Genomic DNA, 26,144 nt, shown 5'->3' with positions numbered 1-26,144 from the left:
AACACCTTATGCTCGGCATGCTTTGATCAGTCAGATTGCACTAATTGCTCATCTTGCTCTAATCACTTAGCTTGCACTATGATTCTGCTAAATAATGACTAATTTTTTTTTCAATGCCTTGTTAGAACTAGTTTGAGATTAACAATCTCCCCCTTTGACATGAGTGGAAAAAACATGTTTTCATGCATATATAATCTATATTATGGACATAACTTAGACAATATATATCTATGTCTTAGTTCTCATATAAAATTTTAAAACTTCAAGATTTTACAAAATGGATGACTAATAGTCATACCTCATTCCTCCATTACTCCATTACTCCCCCAAAGTAAATGTTCCCTAATCTAATACTCCTAATGAGTAATTTTTTGTACCATGTCTTTGCATACTTACTCTCCTTATAATTATTATTATCCCCCTTTTTTGACACTTATTTCATGGGTGGTACACTAATAGTCTCTTTATCAATAAATGATTTATGGACCTCTATTATGATTGTCAATGTTGCATCCCAATTGTTGCACGCTACCTCTAGAGATTGATATTGGATTTCTAGCTCAGCAACAAGGTTAACTAGGCCATCATGAGTAGAAAGATGAGAATCTTTCTTCATCAATGTTTTAGTGAAGGCTAGTTCCTTATGGAATACTTCCATGTGTGGGGTCCACATGGACTACATACTAATCAAGGTAGCACTTATGTTTTTATCTTGTATATGTAGTGTGGCTAACTTACCTTGATTAGATAGTAGTCTCTAAAAATGAGTCTAGCTTTGACTAGGAGATAGTTTCAATGTTGTACCTATGGACTATAGATCTCCTTGCTACCAGTCGATAGCCCTCCATACTTCTTGTGTGAATAAATTCACATCACAAAGTTTTGTGTATAGAGAAAAGATATTATCCAATACCTTTTCCACATCTTTCATTTTGGTTGCTAAGTCAACCTATCTTATTGCAATAGCACTAGAAATATTTTCAAGAAATCTAGAGTGAAACTTCTTTTCAAACCATTCTAGAATTTTAGCATTGTAATCTAGGTCTTCATCACTAATCTTATCCACAATATGTATGATGTGACAACCAATCTTTCTCACAAACTCTAAGCTCTCTAGGGTCTTCTTAGGTCTTCCACCTTATCAAATAGGTCTTCTTTCACACCCTATACCTCTAAGGATTCTATCAAAGAGATCCCACTTCTTCAACTAGTGCACATCAATAGGTTAGTACAAGATTGCTCAAACTTCCACAAACACACAAATAACCCCAATTCTCCTCAAACCTTTCCATTTGGTCAAATTAATACCTAGGCATGCCTTAGGTTACTCATCAACATACTACACCCAAAAAAAAATACAAAACCCTATTCAAATAGCAATTCATAGGTTAATTTGTACTTAGTTTCTTGGAAAAATGCTACAAGAATTAGCCCTCCAAATGCACTAAAACTGAGATATTTTGAAAATTTCCTTAACAATGACCTTTCTAGATACCCTTTTTGGATTATTTGAATATTTTTTAACTCTTAAGCCCCCAACTTGTCTATACATCCCAATCATAATTTTAGGCTTAATTTGAGGGTTTCAAGGATTTTGTTGTTGTTTGGGTTTTAAACCTCCAAAAAGTTCTTACCAAGAATCCTAATCTATATTAGAGTCATCCCTCATAATCTAATTACTCACCACATTCTTGTATTGAAGAATGAGACCTTTCAATCTACTCCAAATGTTCTTTCTCAGATTTTTGATCCCTAAACAAACATGGTTTGCCTAGGGTGTCACACTAAAAATGCTTCTCATGATTCTTATGGACTCTCCTTTTCTATACATAATGTACAAGGAGTATAATTCCAAATCCCAAGAGGTTTTACATTTCATACGGTGGTAAATGGCCCTATGACTCCATTTTGTGTTGGTTGCCCAATTCAGAACAGCAACCTGCTAACTTACAAGATAATTTATTTGAGCACACAAAAATATCTGAAATAACCCACAAACTAAAAACAAAAATGAAGGAAAACCTCCACTAACAATTCCAACTCAAAAAACCCTAAGTCTGATCCATACAAAGCATGAAAAAACACTCAAAACAAGAAACTGTTGTAATAATAAAAAATGTTGATTACATTCTGTACAATTTCATTTCTCCTTCTTCCAACCTCTTGAAAAGGTTTATTTTGACCTTATATATGCTTTGAATTTAAATTTCCAACTAATTTAAGTGGTTTAAGGACTCCCATGAATAAGTTTCTCTTTTTACATAAAAGTTGCAAAAGTTGTCAATGACAACTTTGTAAGAAATGAGCAATTTTGCAAATTTTCTACCCAAACTTGCTCTACTTGTTACCAAACTTTCCAAAAAGCATAATATGTATCCAAAACACCTATTAAGGAACCTAAAACACTTTATTACCCTATTTGGTCCTCAAAACCCAAAAATTCTCTATGGAGCCAAATGAGCACTTTTTGAGCAATTAGGAGCAATATTGCATTGTGGGACTCTTCAAACCTATTTAACTTCACCTTATGACCAAGTTGACCCTATTATTACTTTAGCGATGTGGTTAGCATCATTACAAGAAAAAAAATCAAGAAGCCCTAGGTCTACCCTTTAGCCTACTTAGGTGCTCCTATACCAATGTTCCAGTTGCTCAATGATTGGTTTATCTTCGTTTCTAAATGGAAGACTGAAAGCATAAAGAAATATATCTTTGGTGTCATGAAGCACTTTCTTTTTGTTATGCTCCCTTCTTAGTAAATCTTTTTATTTCTTCCTATGTATAGCTTCGTATAGAATGCTCATCTGCTCAATGGTGATTGTGTTAAGATCAAACTTGGGTAGTTTAATCACCTCATCTAGGCTAACATCTCCATAGGATACTTCTTCTGAGCTCCTTGATGTTTCTATACTAGGCCTTGATATCTACAATGGTGTGGCATGAGTGCTCAGCCTCTGAAGAACTTGATTACTAGTAGGAGTCATAGAAACTAGTAAGGTAACTAGAGCATGGATGGCAATTTTTTCCTATGGAGTAGTAGTCACCTTCAATACTTCAGACCTATCAACTTGTCCCACTTGCTATTGATCTTCACCTTGAATTTGTGGAGGAGGTATAGAACTAGATTCCTGACCTAATTTGACTTCTATTTCATCTTTCTCAATAGTAACTAAGGCTTACTTAATTGAAATGAGTGATACAAGAGACAATGTTACTGGTTTTCCTGTAATAACACTTAGTTGTTTAGTGTTTTCACTTTGATCTTATGTCTTTATAGATGTAGGGGGCACACTGGATGTGTCAACTTGTTTCTCCCCTACTTCTTCTACTTTTTCCTTTTCAATTCTATCTATTCTCACCAATACAAGATTTATGCATAATTGTGTTTTCGTGGTGGAACCTTTCAATATCTTCTTAAAATCATCATCAGTCAAAGGATTGATGTTCTGAGTAGAATTGTTGGGAAAATCCTTGATTTTTACTAATTCATGTTGAGTCACTTGATCTACATGTGGAGGACTATCATTTGGCACTTGTACATTTTGTTCATCTTGCTACTCTTCTTCAGCTATAGCCTCTTCTACTATTGTTTCCTCAGTGCCTCCCACACTACCATCCTTTGTTGATATCTATTGTGCTTGTTTAGTTATATCTTTCTCACCTTGCTTAAGTTCTTGCAAATCTTTCTCACCTTTCTCTTTTATTGTAGGAGTAGGTAACCCATAAATAGATCTTCAAATAGATGTGTTTTTGGTTACCACATCCTCAATCTTCTTATTCATTATATGAAAAGCTCTATATTTGGGGAGAAATTATGTTTTTTACTTTTCCATAGCTTTTGTAATCATCCTTTTATCCAATTCTGGCATTACTTGGGCTAGATTGGATTCCCTAATTTGTATCTTTATTTGTAAACTATATGACCAGTTCATCTCAACTTGGTCATATAGACTCTTAGGTAGTGAGTTGGAAATCCCAATAGGAGTTGATTTGAATGTAGCCATCATCACATATATGGCTTCCTCAACAGTATTCTTTTCAACCTTTCCTAACTTATAAAAATATATGTATGCAAAACCAAATAAATCTACATTTGATTTTATATTGTCCCACAAATTATCTAAGTCAGAGGAGGGACTATGGCTTACCACTTTAAATTGACTCATGTCATCAAATTTTGTCTTCTCCTCATCTAACTCAGCCATTGGAGTGTATTTTCTCCTTGCATATGTCTTATTGGCTAGTTGGCTTGGCTTTACTAAAGTAATAGTCCTCTTCCCTTTAGATTTCTTAGTAACCTTGACTTTCTTAGTGGCTACCCTTGTGCTAGACTTAGTAGCAAGTATTTTTGGCTTCTTTTGTGAAATTTTCACAAGCTTATTCTTAGCTTTCTTGACTTCAAGCTCCTTAGCCTTTCATTTATTCTCAGTAGGCTTGGGTGCTTCCTCGGCTTCTTCTTCCTTGACACCTTCGTCATGAACTTCCTCATCTTCTCTTTGTCCTTCAATGAGTGCCAAAGGTGCTTGGACTTGTTCTCCATCTTCATCATCTCCATCTTCTTCTTCTTCTCTCCCTTCAAAAAATCTCCCTTTTAGCTTCTTCACAATTTTATTCTTCTTCCTTACCACAGAAGCTATCTTCAAGTCAATTCTAATCCTAGACTTGGCCTCCTCATAATTCCCAAATGAGGTGGCATTTTTATCTATTTCTTATGCTAGTAGAGTTGTAATAGCTACAAATGCCTCATCAACATTGATCTCATATGGCAAGGGCTTAAGCCATCTAACCTTGGGAATAGTTGCATACACATATGTATAATCAGCATGAACTAAGAAGCAAACATCATTGTGATGTTTATCCACTAGTGACACTAGAATCCTTAGTCTTTGTTTCATGAATTTCTTAAAATCCTCAAAATAACTAGTCATCACTCACTCAAAGTTATCTCCAAGTTTCTGTAAGAATTCTGTAATCTAAATTGTAATAGACCTATTGGTCTTCCAAGTAAATTTTCCAAGTGTAGGAATGCATTCTACACATAAAAGAACATACAAAATAGTAAAGAGCCAAATTTGCAAGATACACTCTTAATCTTCCTTATGGCCTCACAGTTTTTAGATAGTTGCTGAAGTTGTGATTTGGCAAGGTCATAGGTGTGGTCTCTCTTCAGTATTTTGTATCTCAAATCTACTACCATGCAAGACACACTATTATGTATGCTAGAAAGAAAGAAATTGTGAGCTATCACTCTCATAGAAAAGGCAATTAGGGGGTCTAAGATATAATCTATAGACATTCCCCTCTTGTTACATATTGCACATGTATTCTTCTCAATTATCTCTTTTGAATCACTTCACGTGCTCTTGGATTTATCTAAGGTAGGATACCCTATCACTCCATTAATGATTCTTTTAGTGATCTTAATTGATCCATTTTCCAACCATGTGAAGTCAGCATGTATCCTACTGATCATAATCTTTATCCATTCACTCTTGAATACATTAGGGAAATCTAGGGCATAGGTTAACCCTTTCCTCTCTGCAATTTTATTCTCTTCCCTTAATACTCCATCACCACAAAGTTGAATGAAAATTTTCCTTATCTGCATATCTCCTATACTTCCAACATTGCATGTATAACAACACTTGACATCTTGAATCATTAAGACTTTTCGTGGTATCATTGATAGGGTACTAGACAAGTCTACTTTATATGAAATTTTAGGTATTTCTCAGAAAGATGGTTTCCTTACATCATTACTAATTAATTTCACATTAGAAACTTCCTTTCCCTCCTTCCTAACACTTGTAGAGGAACTGGCTACCATATTTGATACTTAGGGTTCACAAAAATTCAAATAGCAAGACTTGACACCAATAAAATACCTTTCCAATTAGATGAATATGTTAAGTTGTAGTTGAATTCAAGCCAAAATCATAAGAATCTCCTATAGAAATTTTCCTTAATGCTCTTCATGCTCTCTTTTATTGCTAGTGAATACAAATGATTCAATAAATGACCATATAACCCTTAAAATTATGCAATAAATGCTTAATGCTTACACAACTATAAGCTCGATCAATATAGGCTTTCCAACTCACTTGGCTTATACATGATTTCCATGATGCTTGATTCACATAGAAAACTTGGCCAATAGTACCATACCTTCATTACTTGGCATGAACTAAAATTCCATTCACACTTGGTAGTAACTATGAAATCTTTCATGCTCAACAACAACATAAAAACTAACAAAACTATAGATTTCTTCCAAGTTCTAAAAAATACATTGCATCTTAATTAATGCATATATTATCTTTTCAAAACTTAGATTCTTAGAACTGATGTAAAATATATCATTGAAATATTAGTCCACAAATACCTTTGATTGCCTAGTTGGAGGTGATGTGATCACCTAATCCATTGGATGAAGTGACCTCATCTTAACTTGATGTGTTGAAATCTTCCCTCTTCTTCCATGTCTTGTTCATCTACATTTTGACCTTCTCAACATTGACCTATTCTTTTTCTTTATTTTTTTCATTATTTGGCATTGGTAATCTAGTTAGATAGTTTCTACTAATATGACCAGTCTTCAAACAACTAAAGCATGTAGTCTCACTCAACCATCTATTGTAGTTTCCTTTGAAATTTTTTCTAATGTAATTCTTAGGAACATGTCTATACTCTTGACAATAGTGACAAATGTATCTTGTGTTGTAATCCAAATTATAGGATTTTCTATTTTTTTGTACCTTTTTCTTCTAGTTTCATGTCCACTTGGCATTAGATCTACATTTATGTAATGTCCCCACTTCTTAGGATAAATTTACCTATAGAAATTATGAGAAATATAGACTATTAAATTCAATTCTAGTAATTGATAACTAGGGATTTTAATATTTCTACACATCTTTGAGGATCTCTTAATTTGGCTTCCTAACCCTCTAGGAGGATCCCCTAAGTTCAGGAGGAATGATCTTTGATTATTTGGCCTTCTTTCCTGAAACTACCTTTTAATTTGGGCTTCATAATCCTTTGGGAAGACCCTTTGCATTCTTCAGAATGATCCTCGATTAGTTAGCCATAACATCTACTACATTTTTCTTCAATAGATTCACATTAAATGTTTAATGTAAATCAATACTCTTCCTACATTTAAAATGATTTATATTTATTATTATTTCTATTCACCTCTATCGTGAATCCTAGTCATAATTCTAAAGATCTTAATAATTCTCACATTTCAATAGATTAATAGTAATACTATTACTATATACTAGTAATAGTACCATAAAAAAAAAAAAAACTAAATGCAATTATATATTCCTAAGTATAATTAATAAATATTACTAAATATTCTTATTAAACCAATTATTCGTAATTAAAATATATGACATACATACCTACTTACCATAGGTGATGTGGGACTCTAACTCACCAAATGGAGGATCCTTTTCTATGTAATTGCTCTTGTTCCTCGATGAATCCTCTTATTTATGATATGCAACAATCAGTATGTAGTACATTTAGTCTTCTAATCTGACTTGGTGGGTAGGTTTTTCTATACACGTGGTTGTCTCTTATGTGTGAGTTTTTTCTACATCACCTAACGTATTTCACTATTGATGATGGGCTCGATAATTCCTCCACTTTCTATTTTACCAATTGTCTTCCTAATGATGTGGATGGGTTTATGTATATTCTCTACATCTATCCTCTCCCCCAAAATATCTTTTGTGTCCTCATTTATATGCAACGAGGGGCATGGGTCATGATCGATAGGTTGTGGACCCCCCTATTTAATATTAAATCTATCAATTTCCTTAATCAATAATTAGTGAGTTAGAGTCATTACTTTATATATTTATTAGTTAAGTAATAAATTAATTTTATCATTTAATTATAAATAATGTAAACATTATTTTGACACTCAATGGATTTATCAATGTTCTAGATTGATAACCATTATATAGGCTAGTTATAACTATGCATTATTCTTGTATTTTTATCAGTGATATTTTATAACTAGTAATTATTTATTTAATTACTACTAAATAATTGTAATATTCAATAATTTATTCAATTGTTAATAATTATATTTCTTTTCAAGCTCTAGGATTAGGATATTACAATCCATATGATTTATTTCTATACTTCTAACAATTGTGCAATATCCTTCAAATCTCTATGTGCTTAAGGTCTTGGTCCTACATTCATGTGCCTGATGTCATTGCTTATTGTGCTTATGATAGTAATCCTTGAATTTCTTCTTAGGGTTTTGATTTGCATTGTTGCTCCTACACACATTTTATGTATGACCTAATTTTCCACAATTATGACAAGTGGGTTTTTAGTTCTTACCTTTTTTGTTTCCTTGTTCACCACTTTTAGATGATTCTCCTTCCTCGTTGTTGGTGTATCCTAATCTAGCAGTATCATTATTAGATCTAGGAGATCACATTAGTCTCTCGAAGTATTTGATGGTTTCATTGGGTTTGTTGAAACTTTCAGTAAATTTCTTTTCTTTTCTCAATTCATTCCTTAGTTTTTCACTTTGTTACTTTAGGGTTGTGATCTCAATATCCTTTTCATTCAATTCATGATTGGAAATCATCACTTGATTCATTATTTCTAGTTGCATGTGAGAAATCTCATTTACCTCTGATGTCTTCTCTTCCAATCTATTGGTGAGTGTTCTTTTGTCATCTTCAATAATGACTTTGTCTTCTTTGGCTTTTTTTTTCTACTCGGTCACATAGCAATACTAATTGGACTTCTTGTTCTAACATAATATTTCTAATCTCTTTAGTTGGGTCACCATTCTTTTCCATCAGATTTGTAACTTCTGCATCAAACTCACTTGAGTTCCCATTCTCAAGCAGTCCAATAGTATCTTCTTCTTGGTAATGAGTGTCATTTTTCTCAATATTTATATCTTTCCTTCTCTTTAATGAGTGTTTCAATTCATCTCTTGCTTCCATGAAATGGTGTAGGGAAATCATGATTTCAATCTTCTGGTTCTCAATAGTCTTTCTTGACTTGTAGACTTCCATCTTCAAGATCTTTCCTCAAAGCTACAAATCTTTCCTCTACAAAGAACAAGGCTCTGATACCAATTGTTGGAAATAACAATAGGAAAGTAAACTTTGAGAAGGGGGTGAATCAGTAGTTCAAAAATTTAACCTTAAAACATTAACCACACATCCATCTCACAATTTGCATGTAAACTAAAATAGCTAGTTACACATGTTCATCCATAGCATTAAAAAAATAACACATAACACAATAAGTTTGTTACTCAGAAACCCTCCAATGAGAAGGAAAAAATGGGGTGGAGATGACACCCACAAATCCTCATTGTTGCAATTGTAAAATGTAGCGAATTATAGTTACAAGAATTTTAACATAAACTATGATCTACCTTGTGAAAGGTCTACCCTATTAAAGGCTTATAAAGACTGTTGAGTCTCACCCTGTTAAAGGATTTAAACACCCTACTAAAAGTGTGTCTTGTTAGAGGACTTAAACTTGAAATAATAAAAGAACTCAATAAAGAGATTTAAACAAGCCTGTTAGGACTACTATGTTAGGTTATTTTCTCTACATCACTTGTTAGAATGATTCAGCACCATGATCCTTTAGTTGGCACTCTGTTACTAGATATTAGATCATCTCTTTCCTAGTGTGTACTTGATCCTTTTGATCAGATATGTCTCCTCTATCCTCTCTCTACTTCTCTCTATTCTCCTCTAACTAATTCTACAATTCAATCCATGATTGGAACTTTGACATCAATCTTGTTCTAGTTTCTTGGTATTGAGTTGTTGGCAATATGGATAGGTAGATATATGAGTGTTTTCATTTATGGCAACATAGACTTTTGGTATTTCATTATGTAATCAAAGATAGAAAATTATCTAAGATTTGGATAGTTTTTAGTAGTACAAAAAAAGATTTGCTATGTATGGATGATAGAGTTTGAGTTATCTCATGTGCTCACAAGGAGAAACGATGGTCCCCCATATACTAGCGTTCATGCTTGTCATGTGTCTAGTAAGGACCAAACAACCTTTAGTTCAAAACAAAATATACTATGCATTTTTCAAAATTCAAATTATTAAGTGACATGTGTCTCCAAGAAGTAGACATTTTCATGCGATTCATGACACATTGATGGAAAAAGAATTATGAGCTTCAAGGAGGAGTCACATTCACTCAAATTTTTTGTCACCAAATATGAGAATGATAATTGACCCCTCAATCCTAAATGCAAAAGATGAACAGCTCACCTCATATGAGCCAACTACATAAAGGGACATATCAAATCTGATAAAATTTTGGAATCACTCTCATGACTAAGGATTTTTTCAAAATATCACAAGATCCTCTCCTCTAAATAATGTATATATACTCTTATTGGTGAAAAGGGCAGGGAGATGCAAAATTCAGGAAGGAAATTTAGGGAGGGGTTAACTTATTATAGAAGAAGTCTTTTCTAGATGAGTTGTACTTCTTCTTTCTATATGAATAGCCAGAAGAAGATATGATGCAAGCGCATCTTGGGTCACCTTTCTATCATGCTCATCTATGTGCATTTTGTCAGTTATTGTTGAGTTGTAGTTGTTCTCGAGTTCTAGGATTGATTGAGTGTAGTGATTGTCAAGTACAATAGTGACATAGTTCCCTATGATGGTTGAGTTCCCACTTTGGTCAAGTTCATATGACTATTGATTTTGAGTGAGCTCACTAGTTCACTAATGCTCAGTTCCTTCTTTGATCGAGTTTTTCTATGATTGGTTCCTAGTATGATCAACTTGTTTATTTAGCTTATGTTATGAATTTAATATAAAGACCATGCATTGGGATGCATGTAGACCACTATGAGGTTGGACTTATTCATTGTAAAGATTTAAAATATTTTCTAAGTCCTTTCAAAAAGTATAAATAGAGGTGTCTAGGCTTAGTTTAGGAAATGCTTAGAGAATTTGTAAAGAAACTTGAATGATCATAGAGGAGCAAGTTTACAGTCCAAATTTGAAGAGACCATGGACCTTGAATTTGTAATTTGAAACTCTTTTGTTAGCAGCAACCCAAAAGGCCTCATAGTTAGACATCTTTGTAGATAATGTGATGAATCAACAAAGACATTTTGTATTTTTCTATCTCCTTGGTGTTGTTCTCTCTTATTTTCTTTCATTGTGTTTGCTCAGTAAGGTGTTTGGACAATTAGGTGTGCCTCTAACCCTAATTCTCTAACCATCCCTACATTAGGTGATATCAAAGCTTGAATTTTTTTCTTAAGGAGATTGGATCATGTAGAACCCTAATTGGTTTTTTTTTGTAGGGTGGCAGATCTGCATACTTGACCTACAAATTATAGAGGGTTATGATCTTGTGGGAACATGTTCATCAAAATGGTTTGAGGTAGAGGAAACATTGATAATGCCATATTAGACATGTTGAGATAGATTATAGCCAGGTTAGATATTGTGTAGAAAGCATAAAAGAGAGAAGCATGTCTTTAGTATGTGAGTGGTGATGAAGAATTGGTGCCAAACCCTAATCCAAAACTTGAGTAAGATCAAGATGAAGAAAGACAGTTGAGAGTATTGTCTATGACACATTCAAAGCCTTTTATGGAAGTTTTTCTTTATGATGGAAAGTTGGTTACCAATATTGTATTGGATTGGATGTCTAATATGGAAAATTCTTTGAGTTTGAAAGCACTCCTGATAACATGAAGGTGAAGATTGTAGTCACTAGATTTATTTGGAGAGTGGTTATCATCACATCAGAATAAAAGAAAGTGATGAATGGAAGAATTATTTCAAGAGAAAAAAATGGATTGTATGAATGGTTGGTAATTCCCTTTAGTTTGACTAATGCACTAAGTAATTTCATAAGATTGATGATTGAGGTCTTAAAAAGATTTTTGGGTAAGTTTGTGATTGTTTATTTGGATGATCTTATAATATTTAGTAAGACTGAGGAAGAACACCTTGAGCATATTAGGAAAGTGTTGTAGAAGCTAAAAGAGGAGAAGTTGTTGAATAATTTGAAGAAGTGTTCCTTCATGCAAGAAGCAATTGTGTATTTGAGATTTTTTATTTTAGTTGATGGTTAGAAAATGGACCCTGAGAATGTTAAATCAATTCTAGAGTGGCTTATGCCTAAGAATGTGAGTGAGATAAAATCATTTCATGGTTTGGCTAATTTCTACATAAATTTTATGAGTAATTTTGTGTTGATATGAGATTTTTTTGAAGTGAAGGACCTGTAAGGAAACAATAATCATTTTGTAAAGGATGTCAAACCTACTACATTCTAGTGAGACAATTTATTTTTGGTCTAAAAGATATCATTTAGTTGATTGATGAAGAGGATTTGAAAAGAGGAGATAATAATAGAACCTAGAGAAAAGTTGTGTTATTTAGTATGTAAAAGAAGCATTAAGACCAAGTAAGACATTGCTACTATAGTGTATTTTTTATCTACTTAAAGTCTAAAATGAAAGATTACTCAAGTTAAGAGTGGAAGAAGATCAAGTATGAAAACTGTCTTCCAAGCCTTGTCGAGAAATCAGTAAAAGACAAGAAGAAATTAGTAGAATCTGAATGAAAATCAAGAGATACTAAGAAAAGATGAAAAATAGTTCAAGCTAAGTGATTTTTAGTATATGCCAAGTAAAGTTTAGTTGGTGTCGAGCAATAGTAAACTTTAGTGTTCGTAGAGTAAACTAGTGTTGGTCAAGTGATAGAATAGTATAGATGCTAAGTGATAATATATTGATGTCAAGTACCAATAAATGTGTTAAATCATAGATTTGATGAATTTGAGCTAACTATTTTGTTTTCTTGAATTATGTGAAGCATGTGGAAGATAACTATGATGACCTGGTAGCACAAAATTTAGGGTAAATCATTTTGAGGCAAATTCAAGGAAGGTTGTAGAAGAAATTTCTAAAGGAACCAAATGGAAAAGTAGGTAGATTCATTATATCCTACCTAACCCTAAAATGGATTATTGTGGTTAAGTGGAAAAAGATGTAAATTCTCCATTTATAGAGATAGTTGGTCAGAAGAAAAGGTTATCATGTGCGAGAACCTAAGGAAGATAGGGAGTCTATGGTATTGCTTCATTCAGTGGCCAAATAAAAGTGATTGTAATTGACATGCAAAGCAAGAAGGCTTCAGCGTATGGATGCTTGAAGGGTGAACGAGCTATCAAATTTGAAGTGTGTGAATGCCAAGTAGAATGGAGGACTAAAACAGAGATCTATAATCTACAAGTGAGTTTTAATTTGTTATCAGATCAAGCCTTATTGTTACTTTCTAGTCATTCTATCATTCTAGGGTAAATCTTTTGGATTAAGGTTAACCTAACAGTCATTTGTAAATCCTTTATTCGGATGACATTCTAATGGAATGGTCTAAAGTCCTCTAATAAGGCTCACTCCTAATAAGGTGATTGAAATTCTTTAACCAAGTCACATTTAATAGTGTGTATTGTAACCTATAATAGGGTTGGCCTTTCACAAGACATCACTTCATAAGAGTGAGACTTAGTAGCATGTTACTAGTAGTTTTTCCCAAATTGGGTATTCACATAAAATCTTTGTGTCAAATGTGTTATTGAATCTGTTATGTTTCATGTTTACATTTCTACAAAGTTGTTTTGACCAAAGACAGTAACCTGCAAAGTTTAAGTATTTTGTAATGGATGCATGCATGATAAGGTTTTATGGATATGGGTCTACTAAGCATTGAAAACTTTTATTTATACATCTAGACCTTGGATAACTAATTCACCACCCACCCCTCCTCTCATTTATTCTAAAGAAGTCCAATAATTGATATTGGAGTGACATAGTGCTTAAGAGAACTAGTTTGAAGGTACTAGAAGCCAAAGATCAAGATGTCCAAAAGAGAGGTACCTAAACTCAACAAGGAGAACTTCCCTACATGGAAAATTCTAATAAAGCTACACCTAGGAGGTCTTAGAGATGATGCACAATCTACCATCACCATTGAGCATGTCAACCCTATTGGAGCCCTAACTATTGATGAGCTAAAAAGGAAGAAAGAACATAATCAGACAATGTTGAAGATTTCCTCTACCCTAAGTTATTTTAAGTTTGATGACATTAAGATTTGTGACAATGCAAAGAAGATGTGGGATGTTCTTCACACCATTTATGGAGGAGACACAAATGTTTTGAGAGCCAAATCTGAAAGTCTTAGAGGTAAGTTCGAAGACATGAGGATGCAAGAAAGTGAGAACATTTCTAAATATTGCTCTAGAATAAAAGATGTTAATGCTATAAGAGGAGCTAATGGTAAGATTGATGATGATATTGTATTGAGAAAAGTATTGAGAACACTGCTACCCATCTATTCTATTAGAGTTTCTACCATACAAGAACTAAGATACACCCTAGATCTAATCTTGCACTTAAAGCTTTAGTAAGTAGGCTCACTGCCTTTGAACTCTCTAATTATGATAACTTCAAATCTGAGAATGTTGAATCATCTTTCAAAGCTAAACTACCATTAAAGGAACCTAAAGAGAAGAAGAAAAAAAAGGTAAAATATGTTTCTAGTGACAGTGATATAGATGAGGAGGATGTAGAATAGCTTGAAGTACTATTAGCAAGGAGATTTCATAGAGGCAAAAGAAAATTCAAAGGTAAGCTACTTATCATGTGTTTTAATTGCAATGAAGTTGGCCATATTGCTACTAGATGTCCAAAGAAGAAAAACAATAGAAGTGGAGACAAACATGATGATGAAGTTGTGTATGTTGCAATGAAGGATGATTTTGATGAGGATGAGATAACTACACTAGTTTCTTATGTGAACAAGAATGACAAATGGATCATTGATAGTGGGTGTTCACATCACATGACTAGAGATAAAAGTAATTTCATTACCCTAAATTATTATGATGGAAATAGTGTAAGGTTTGGTAATGATGCACCCTATCTGATAAAAGGTAAAGGATCAATCAAAATCATAGAAAAGATCATGTGTGAAAATTCTTATTATGTTGAAGTACTTAACTATGATTTTTTGAGTGTGTCACAACTAAATACTTCAGGTTGCAAAGTTGAGTTTGAGAAACAAGATAGCAAAGATCTATGACACTAATGGGAAACTAATTGGGAAAGGTAATCATACTAGAGGTAATCTATTTTATCTTGATATGAATGATGCTACTTGTCTTTTTGTAAAATTTGATAATGTTTGGTTATGGAACAAGAGGTTATGTCATGTTAACTTTGATAACTTAGTGAGTATCAGTAACATGAAAAGAAATAGAGGCTTGCCTAAACTGAAGAAACCTAACAACACGATGTGAAAACAATGTGAGTTAGGAAAGATGAAAAAATATAGCTTTAAAAGTATGACTTGCACCTCTAATGAAAGTCTAGAGATAGTCCATACTTATTTGTGTGGAGCAATTTGATGTGAAAAGTTACAAGGCTAACAAGTACATTATCCTATTTGTTGATGATTACTCTGGGATGATGACAGTTATGTTTCTACAATAGAAATGTGATATTTTTTAAATATTTAAGCGGTACTTAGCTAAAGTTGAAAATTAGACAAGAAAAAGCTTGAAATGTCTGAGATGTGATAGAGGTGGAGAATTTACATGAAATGAGTTCTGAGATGTTATGTAATGATAGAAGAATCAAAAGACAGCCATCTGCACCTAAGACCCCTCCACAAAATGGGATTGCTAAAAGGAGGAATAGATCTATAATGGACTATGCTAGGACACTCATGATGGAAAAGAATGTTGCTTTGAAATACTTGAGAGGTTGTAAGTACAATTGTCTATACCTTGAACTATTTGCAAGTCAAGAAAGGTACTCATTCAACACCTTTTGAATTATGGTATGGATGATCACCCAATGTAATATATTTTAAGGTGTTTGGAAGCAAGTGTTGCATTCTTATGGATTTCAAGAATCATAAATTATATGCTAAAAGTGAAGAAGGTATATTCCTTGGTTATTCCACAAAAATCAAAGCTTATAAGTGTTTAAATACTAACACTAACAAAGTTGTGAAAAGTGCAAATGTGAAGTTTGATGAATATATAAAGGTACATGAAGTTAAACCTATGAAGGAACCTAAGGAGTATAAATAATTTGTATACTTTTTTGAAGGTATGCCTATTGATGAAGATGTGGTAAACCAAGTTTCAAATCAATAGCAAGTTTCAGTGACTGTCAACTCACATACAATGAATATTGATTTGCATTCAAGAACTGAGTTGCAGAAAGAAGCTAGGGCACATTGTGATTTTGAGATAAGTGTACATGAAAGAGATGTTGAATTACCTAATAGAGAATTACATAGTGATTTTTAAGTTGATAAACCTAAAGAGGAAAGAAAAGAAGAACCAAGATTGTCAAAATATGTCAAAAGACATCACCCTGCTAAACAAATTATTAGAGACAAAGATACTAGACCAATGACAAGGAACAGGTTGAGAAGTGACACATATTTTTTAAGCATGCATGAGCCTAAGACAATGAAGGATGCCTTAGAAAATGAGTACTGGAGTAAAGCCATGAAAGAAGAGATTGAGCAAATTGAGAAGAACAAGACATGGACTCTAGTTCCTAAACTAGAGGACAAGAATGTGATTGGAAGCAAGTGGGTGTATAGAAACAAGTTAGATGAAAATGGTGAAGTCACAAGGGATAAGGAAATATTAGTTTGTAAGGGGTATTCACAAGAAGAAGAAATAGACTATGGAGAAATATTTTCCCCTATTGCAAGATTGGAAAGAGTCAGAGCTCTACTTTCTTATTTTGAATACAAAGGTTTCAAAGTTTATCAAATGGATGTGAAGTCAGCATTTCTAAATGGCATATTAGAAGAAGAGGTTTACATAGAATAGCCAAAAGTATTTTTTGATGCTAATAACAAGAACATGGTATGTACACTACACAAAGCTTTATATAGTTTAAAGAAAGCCCCAAAAGCATGGTATGAAAGGCTTCGCAGTTATCTTTTGAAGATTATTTTTGAGAAGACTAATGATAACAACAATCTATACTAGAAGACAAAAGAAGGTAAAGTTATTTTACTAGATGAAATTTTTGTGGATGATATCATATTTAGAGGTCAAAATACATTATGTAAGGCATTTGTAAATGAAATGAAGAAAGAATTTGAGATGTCTATGTTTGGGGAGATCAAATTATTTGTTGGTTTGCAAGTATATCAAATGAAACATGGTATAAACTTCACTCAGTCTAAGTATGTGAAAGAAATATTGAAAACTTTTGGATTGGAAGATTCCAAACTAATTAGCACACCTATGGTGATAGAACATTAGTTGTCAAAGAATGATGATTCAACTAACATGAATCTAATATTGTATAGGTCTATGATTAGCAAATTGGAATATGTAGTGCATAGCAAACCTGACATTGCATTATCTATTGAGATTGTTGCAATATTCTCTGAAAATCCTAAGGAGAATCATTTGATGGTTGCTAAGAGAATTATGAGATACCTAAAAGGAATAAAAGGTTATGGTCTATACTATAATAAAATTGAAAATTTTGAGTTGAGAACCTACCCTGATGTTGATTGTGTTAGAAATAGTGATGACAGAAAGAACACAAGTAGTGGAGCATTTTTTTTAGGAAATAGATTGGTCACCTAGACCAGCAAGAATCAAAATTGCATATCTCAATCTACTACTAAAGCTAAATATGTGGTTGTTGTAATAAATTGTACAAAAGTGGTATAGATCAAACAACTACTCAAAGGTATGATGGAGGAAATCATTGAACCTATGATATTTTATTGTGATAATACAAGTGTTATAAATATATCAAAGAACCTTGTGATGCACACAAAGACTAAGCAATTACAATCAAGTGTCATTACTTGAGAGAGTTAGCTCAAGATAAAGAAGTGAGGATGGAATATGTGAATACAAAAGAACAAATAGTTGATATATTCACAAAAGCTTTACCTAAGGATGCTCATGAGTATTTAAGAGGTAAACTAGGGGTAATACCCCTATCCAAAGCTACTTAAGAAGCATAAGTAATGCCCTGCATTAACTGAGCTAAATGTTGTATCTTACAACTTGGTGCAGTGGATATTACTTTACGAGCTACCTAAAGTAATGAAGGAAATAAATTAGAAGATCTATAGTCACATGTAAGGTAATAGAGGGATTATCTAGAATTGATTATATCTTCATACAAAGATGACAATTCTTTGGCATTGTTGTCAAAGAGGGATATATAAGCCTAAGGAAAAAGAAATATACATCTACCTAGTAAGAGGGAGAAAGTATAAAGGTAGATATAAGAATCGAGAAGAAAGAGATGGATATACCTAAATATCAGAAAGAGGGAGTGATATTCTACAAGAGGGAGCTATAAGTCAAAGGGAGAAGAAGCAGTAAAGAAACTTGACAAAGCTCACATTACCCTACAAGAGGAAGGACATATACTACACTAATAGAGGGAGAAATTTCAAAGATTTATTTTCTTTTTGGTATTATTGTTGGTATTGGTTTTCCATTAATGACAAAGAGGGAGATTTTTGATATGAGATTGTTTTGAAGTGAAGAACCTGTAATGAAACAACCATTATTTTGTCAATGATGTCAAGCTTGCTACCTACTAGGGAGACATAACATTTTTTCTAAATGCTATGATTTAGTTGATTAATTAAGATGATTTGAAAAGATTAGATAACAATAGCACCTAGAGAAAGGTTGAGTTATTCGGTATGTAAAAGAAGAATTAAGACCAAGTAAGACATTTTTACTATAGTGTATTGTTTATCTACTTAAAGTCTAAAATGAAAGATTACTCAAGTTAAGACTAGAAGAAGATCAAGTATGAAAAGTGTTTGCCAAGACTTGCTAAGCAATCAGTGTAAGCCAAGAAAAAATTAATAGAACTCGAGTGAAAATAAAGAGATGATGAGAAAAGATGAAAAATAGTTCAAGCCAAGTGATTGTTAATATATGTCGAGTGACATTTAATTGGTGTCGAGCATTAGTAAACTTTAGTGTTCTCCAAGTAAACTAGTGTTGGCCAAGTGATAGAATAGTATAGATGCCAAGTGATAGCATATTGATGTTGAGTACCAATAAACATGTTAAATCAAAAATTGGATGAATTTGAGCTAACTATTTTATTTTCTTGAATTATGTGAAGTGCATGGAAGATAACTATGATGAGTTGGTGGTACAAAATTCAAGGTAAACTATTTTGAGGTAAATTCAAGGAAGGTTGTAGAAGGAGTTTCTAGAGGAAACAAATAAAAAAGTGGGTAGATCCAGTGTATCCTATATAATTCTACCTAACCCTAAAATGGATGATTATGGTTAACTGGCAAAAGATCTAAATTCTCTATTTATATAGATAGTTGGTTAGAAGCAAATTTTGTCATGTGTGAGAACCTAAGGAAGATAAGGAGTATATGGTTTTTCTTCATTCAGTGGTCGAACAGAAGTGACTACAGTTGTCATGCAAAGTGAGAAGGATTAAGTGTATGAATGCTTAAAGGGTGAACAAGGTATCAGAGCTGAAGTGTGTGAATGCCAAGCAAAATGGAGGACCAAAATAGAGATATGTAATCTACAAGTGAGTTGTAATTTGTTATCAAATCAAGCCTTATTGTTACTTTTTAATCATTGTATTAGTTAAGGGTAAATCCTTTGGATTAAGGTTGACCTAATAGTTATTTGTAAATCCTTTAATTAGGTGACATTTTAATGGAATGGTCTAAAGTCCTCTAATAAGGCTCACTCTTAATAGGGTGATTGAAATCCTTTAATCAGGGCACATTTAACAATGTGTATTGTAACCTTTAGCAAGGTTGGCCTTTCATAAGGTGTCACTTCAGAAGAGTGAGAATTAGTAGCATATTACTAGTGGTTTTTTCCAAATTGGATTTTCATGTAAAATCATTGTGTCAAATGTGTTATTAAATCTGTTATGTTTTATGTTTACATTTTTGCAAAGTTGTTTTGACCTAGGATAGTAATCTACAAAGTTTAAGTATGGTATGATCTAATGGATGCATGCATGATGAGGTTTTATGGATATGGGTTTACTAAGCATTGAAAAAAATTATTTGTACATCTAGACCTTGGATAACTGATTCACAACCCCCCCCCCCCCCCCCCCAAGTTATTCTAAAGAATTCTAACATTTCAATTATGTTTTTAATGCTATGATGGAGACTATAAGAGGAGATAAAAAGGATTTCAAGTGGATGCAAGGAGCTAACAAGAGTTTTGAGACTTTGAAGCAAAAGGTTGTTGAGTTACCTGTATTGGCTTTACTTATTTTTAATAAGATATTTTAAGTTGAATGTGATGCAAGTGCTAGTGCAATAGAAGTTGTGTTGAGTCAAGAAGGTAAACCTATTTCTTTCTTAAGTGAAAAGTTGAATGATGCTAAAAGGAAGTATTTTGTGTATGATAAAGAGTTCTATGCTATTGTTAAATCCATGAAGAAGTGTAGACATTATTTTATTTTTAAAGATTTTGTATTGTATATTGATCATAAGGCTTTACAGTATTTGGAAAGTCAACATAAGTTGAATCAGAAACATGTAAAGTGGGTCGAGTACTTGCAGAGTTTCACATTTGTGATAAAGCATAAAAGTGGAGTCACTAACTTGTTGTAGATGCATTAAGTCAAAGATGTTCTTTATTGACCAAGATGAAGGTTGAAGCTCTTGGTTTTGATGAGATGGAGTTGTATGACAATGATCCTAGTTTTTCTAAGGCATGCAAAGAGTGGAGAGCACTAAATCTATAAGATCAACCACGTAAGTATGTTGATTATTTCATTCAAGAAGGTATGTTGTTCAAAGGAATTCAGTTGTGTATACCAAGAAATTCTATTAGAATTAATTTGATTAAAGAAAGGCATTGTAGTGGATTGGATGGCCATTTTGGTATTGATAAGACATTGAGTTTCCTTAAAGACAAGTATTATTGGCCATGTGTGTATAAGGATATTTATAAGTTTGTAGGAGTTGTGGAATTTGTCAAGTTGCAAAAGGAGTAAGTCAAAATATTAAATTATATACACCTATTTATGTTCTTGAGAAACCTTGGACTGACATTAGTATGGATTTTGTTCTTGGGTTACCTAAGACAACAAGAGGGTATGATGTCATATTTGTTGTTGTGGATAGATTTTCCAAGATGACACATTTCATACCATGTAAGAAGACATTTAATGCAGTGCATGTTGAGGAGTTTTTCTTCAAAGAGATTGTTAGATTGCATGGCTTACCAAGAAATATTATCTCTAACAAAGACAACAAGTTTGTTTGTTATATATAGAGGACTTTGTGGAAGAACATGGATACCGAGTTGAGGTTTAGTTCTACATTCCATCCAAAAACAAATGGACAAATAGAGGTTGTAAATTGAAGCTTGGGTGAATTGTTGAGATGTTTAGTTGGAGATAAGTTGAGTAATTGGGATATGGTATTTGAATAAGTCAATTTTTCATATAATAATTATGTGCATGGGAGTATTGGGAAAACACCTTTTCAGATTGTTGCTAGAATGTAGTCTAGAGGTATATTAGATTTGAGGGATGTTGTTGGTGAAGAGAAGAGAAGTGTTGAAGGGGAAGTATTTGCTAATTTTACGAATTCTTTGCATAAGGAAATGAATCAGAGGTTGGAACCAAGTAATCAAAAGTATAAAGAGAATGTAGAAAAGTATAAGAGACATCATATTTTCAAAGTTGGAGATGAGCTAATGGTTCATTTGAAGAAATGTAGATTTCTTGTTGGAACATATAGTAAGTTGCAAATGAAGAAGTTTGGCCCTTATAAGATCTTGAGGAAGTTTGATAGTGGTAATTCTTATGAAGTTGAGCTACTTGATGACATGGATATATCTCCTATATTCAATGTTGTTGATTTGTATAAGTATCATGAGTTAGATCATGAAGTTTGTGTACCAGATGATTATCCTAAGAAGATGAAAGATATTGAACAGATATTGGATCAGAGAGTAGGAAAGAGTATACAAGGAAAAGATTACTATAAATATGTGATGAAGTGGAAGAATAGACTAGTGGAAGATGCTACATGGATTTCTCAATTTGAGTTAGGTTCAGCTTAGGTTGTGGCATCTCAATGATTTGAGAGAATCATTTCTTTCAATCTTGGTTGTCTAATGCAAGAACATTTTGAGTTTCTTTGCTATCCTTTTGATCTTTTTGCATTCAATTAGTTATTTTTGAGTTATAGTTGTTGTCAAGTTCTAAAATTAATTGAGTGGAGTGATTGTCGAGTGCAATAATGATTGAGTTCCCTATGGTGGCTGAGTTTCTTCTTTGGCCGAGTTCTTGTGGTTGTCAAGTTCCTTCAAGTATTGAGTGAGCTCATTGATTTGCTAATGCTCAATTCCTTCTTTGACCAAGTTTGTCTATGATTGGTTCCTAGTATGAGCTAACTTGTTTATTTAATTTGTGATGTGAATTTAATGTAAGGATTTTCCATTGGGATGCATGTAGACCACTATGAGGTCAGCCTTCTCTATTGTAAATATCTAGAATCTTTGGTAAGTCATTTTGGCAAGTATACATAGAGGTGTCTAGGCTTAGGTTAGGCAGTGCTTAGAGCGTTCGGAAAGAAATGTGAATGATCATAGAGGAGAAAGTTTAGAATCAGAATTTGCAGAGATCATGGGCCTTGAATTTGAAATTTTTATTTCTTTTGTTGGACACAACCTAGAAGGCCTCATAGTTGGGCATGTTTGCAGATAATATGATGAATCAATAATGAAAGTTGATGTTTCTCTCTCTCCTTAGTGTTTTCCTTTGTTATTTTCTTCTATTATATTTACTTGACAAGGTGTTTGGACAATTAGGTGTGCCTTTAGCCCTAATTCTCCAACCATCCCTATGTCATAGAAAGTCAAGGTAATGTAACCATTCTCATATCTATATAATTTTAAAGGTGACTATTGATTTTTAAGTTATAACTACTTCTAGAAGAATTATGAATAATATTGATTGTATCTAAGACCCTTTAGTTTATTTTATGATGTGTCTCACTTTTTATAGCTTATTTAACTCCAAAACTTTTGTTTGGATTTTGGGATGCCTTCTTTAAATAGATTATGCTTGTATTGCTTCTCTATTCATGAAATATTCATTGCACACTCTATTTTATATTTTTATAGCAGCCATTTATGAACATATAGATACACTAATGGTTGGTCTACATAAGCCTTGTGGTTTCTACTCTAAAATAACATATGCTTCAAAGTCTTCGAGTGTCTTCAAATCGAGTCATCCTTTGCATCTTCATCTTTTTCCAATCTTTTCTCCACCCTATGCTCAAAGACTCGGCTTATAAAATCTTGAAGATTGCACTAGTATGCAATCCAATCCCAAACACCATTTTTTCTTCCCATACATCTATTACACCCCACTAAAGAAAACTTTGGCTTGGGATACCAATTCTAATTATCAATAGTTTTCTTTTTTAGCAAACCTGATGGGACCACAGATTATGCTTCATAAAATGCTCATTGATTCAACAATCAAGTGCATCATTGTGTGAATTTATGTTAATATCATATTAGAAAGGTTAATCTAGGTCATGCCTCTCATGAATAGTCATGGAGGACTTTGATGATTCTATATAGGTTGTGAAGAATAAGGTGAAGAAGCTAGAAGAAAAGTATTAGAAGAAAAAGAAGGAAATCAAGACCTTGTTTGAATTCATAAACAGCATGACTCATCCAGTGAGAGAAGAAGGTTCATCTTTTTGTTCCTCCAACCATTGTTCCATCTAAAGAAATGGATGATATTGATAGTATCAAGTGAATTTCTCAAGGTGTTGTTAGCCATACTTGACCTCCCGCCAAAAATTGAATTTTTAGGTGATCAACATGTCCAACGGTCATATTTTCAAAAATTCTAATATTCTAATGTTATAGGGATACATTAAAAATCTTAGCTTATCCTTATATCCCTAAGTTTTAAGCCTTTCATGATATGTCCTAGTGAATGTTTCAAGTCATGACCATGTAACTACCTTTCATTACCTAGCCATGGGTTGTTAGCACTTAACCATCAAGGAAGTCATGAAGTTGTGAAATAGCTAAATCTACAATGAACACATATTCATAGCATTTTATGTTTTCATATGGTTTTATGTTCCAACTTTGCGATCAAGCCATGGCAGTCATAATTCATGTGGACCACAAGGTCGTGGGTGGTTAGGCTTAACCATGATAAAGGTAGCAATGCAATGATTCCCTTTATTTCTTGTTCATAGGGTTAAGGCATTTAATTTAATGATAAGTTGTGATTGAGCTATTTCATTTTAATGTTGGCTTCATCACAAGGTCACACTGAGTGAAGGGTTGACCATGATTAAGGTTGTGAGGTGGTGAAGGCCTATTGTGTGCATAGTCGTAGGGTTATGATCTTGACTCAAGGTTTAAGTTGTGATGTTGTGAGCTTTCCTCATTCACATGATCACAGAGAGGTTAGTGTTAATCATGGTCAAATCTTCGATACTATAAAAGATCTTGTTCAAATGGTTGCAATGAGTTTAAGATAATCCCATGTTAAGGTGGTGATTAGCGGTGGCAGTTTGGCTCATAGTTTTGTACGGTCTTAGACATTTAATGCTAGTAGGATATTAAGTTGTGGTGGTGTGATAAAGTAAAGGGCTCTAGCTTCATAGTGTCATAGGTAAGATAAATTTCAAATCTATAACCGTGATGATGGTGTGACGAGTCATTTTCATGAAATTGCAGGGTCACGACAGTTAAGGAAATAAAGTGATGAAAGGTTGTGAAGTAGTGATAATAGTTAGTTTGATGGTGTTGTGACTTCACAAGGTTAAAATGGCTAATGAAGATAAAGGTGGCAAAGCTGCCACTAGGGCAAAGACACATGTCAATGTAAGTTTGAATATTGGGATGAGGTGGCATAATGTTTTAATATCATTGGGCTATGTGGCAGGATGGATGATTGATTTTGTTTGATTTTCTCACATATATGATTTGGCAATAATCAAAAATACATAACCAAAAGCTCTTTAATGAATAGATCGATCTTTTGATCATCTGAAACTGCTATTTTGCATTCCCCATGCCTAGTGAATGAATTTTATATCTTCTTACTACTTTGGGTTATCCATCTACCCAATCTTTTAGTTATGGCCATCATTTTTGTCCCTTCTAAAGTTGAATATGCACATAGGGATCAGATTTTTGCATATGGACCTACACTGATCAAATCTTTTTGTTATCTACATTGATGTCTATCTTCTATAACTTGATGGTAGTGGTTTATTTTCTTGGCTTATAGTGGAAGTTTCTCAGTTGTGCTTGAACTATAAAAGTGAGTTTTGTATCCTTTCCAAGGGTTGTTCTTTTTCTAATTCTATAGCAGCAATTTTCTATAATCTACTACTATAATTTCCCTCACCTCTAAATTAATATAATTCTTTGTTGTATCTCTTTCTTCCATTGATATATTATGCAATACCTTCTTGCTTTGTTTTAATGTGTTGTCTTTATTCTTCAATTGTATGATTGTATCCTACTTGGCCCTTTGAGTGATATAGAGTGAAGTATATTCCTTATAGCATTCTTGTGGTTTCTGATCTATATGTAGTTATTGAGTTAAGAAAGGATTGAATCCATATATTTTGAGGTTATATTGATGAATTGTGCATTCTTAGATAGAAATAAGATTGAACATACTATTTTGGTGTATAATCCTCTTTAGATTAGATTAGGTAGTTTTCTTTCATGCATTCCTTCTCCCTTTTACTCTCAAAGAGTAGTTAGGTGCACCTTGATAGTAAGGAAGTCAGCCTTCTCTAGAGACTCAATCTCACAGTTCAAGTCTATAGCTTGGAGATTGTTTCCATGTTTCACAACGTTGCCTTTAGGTAAAAACTTTAGGCAAGGTTGCAAGATTTTGTGACAAGTGCATACGTTTGGGTGAAAATAATACAAAAGGAAGCATTCAAATGCATAGAATAATTGGTGCTAGTTCACACTAGAGTGTTATCTATACTCTTCAAGATCTAATGCATGGATGAGTCATGGGAGGACAAGCACATTAATCAAGATGAGGTGAT

Source organism: Cupressus sempervirens, chromosome 11 (assembly GCF_028749045.1).
Source record: "Cupressus sempervirens isolate cs-2001-9-10 chromosome 11, ASM2874904v1, whole genome shotgun sequence".
Classification (NCBI taxonomy): domain Eukaryota; kingdom Viridiplantae; phylum Streptophyta; class Pinopsida; order Cupressales; family Cupressaceae; genus Cupressus; species Cupressus sempervirens.
Note: the sequence above shows the minus strand (reverse complement) of the source record.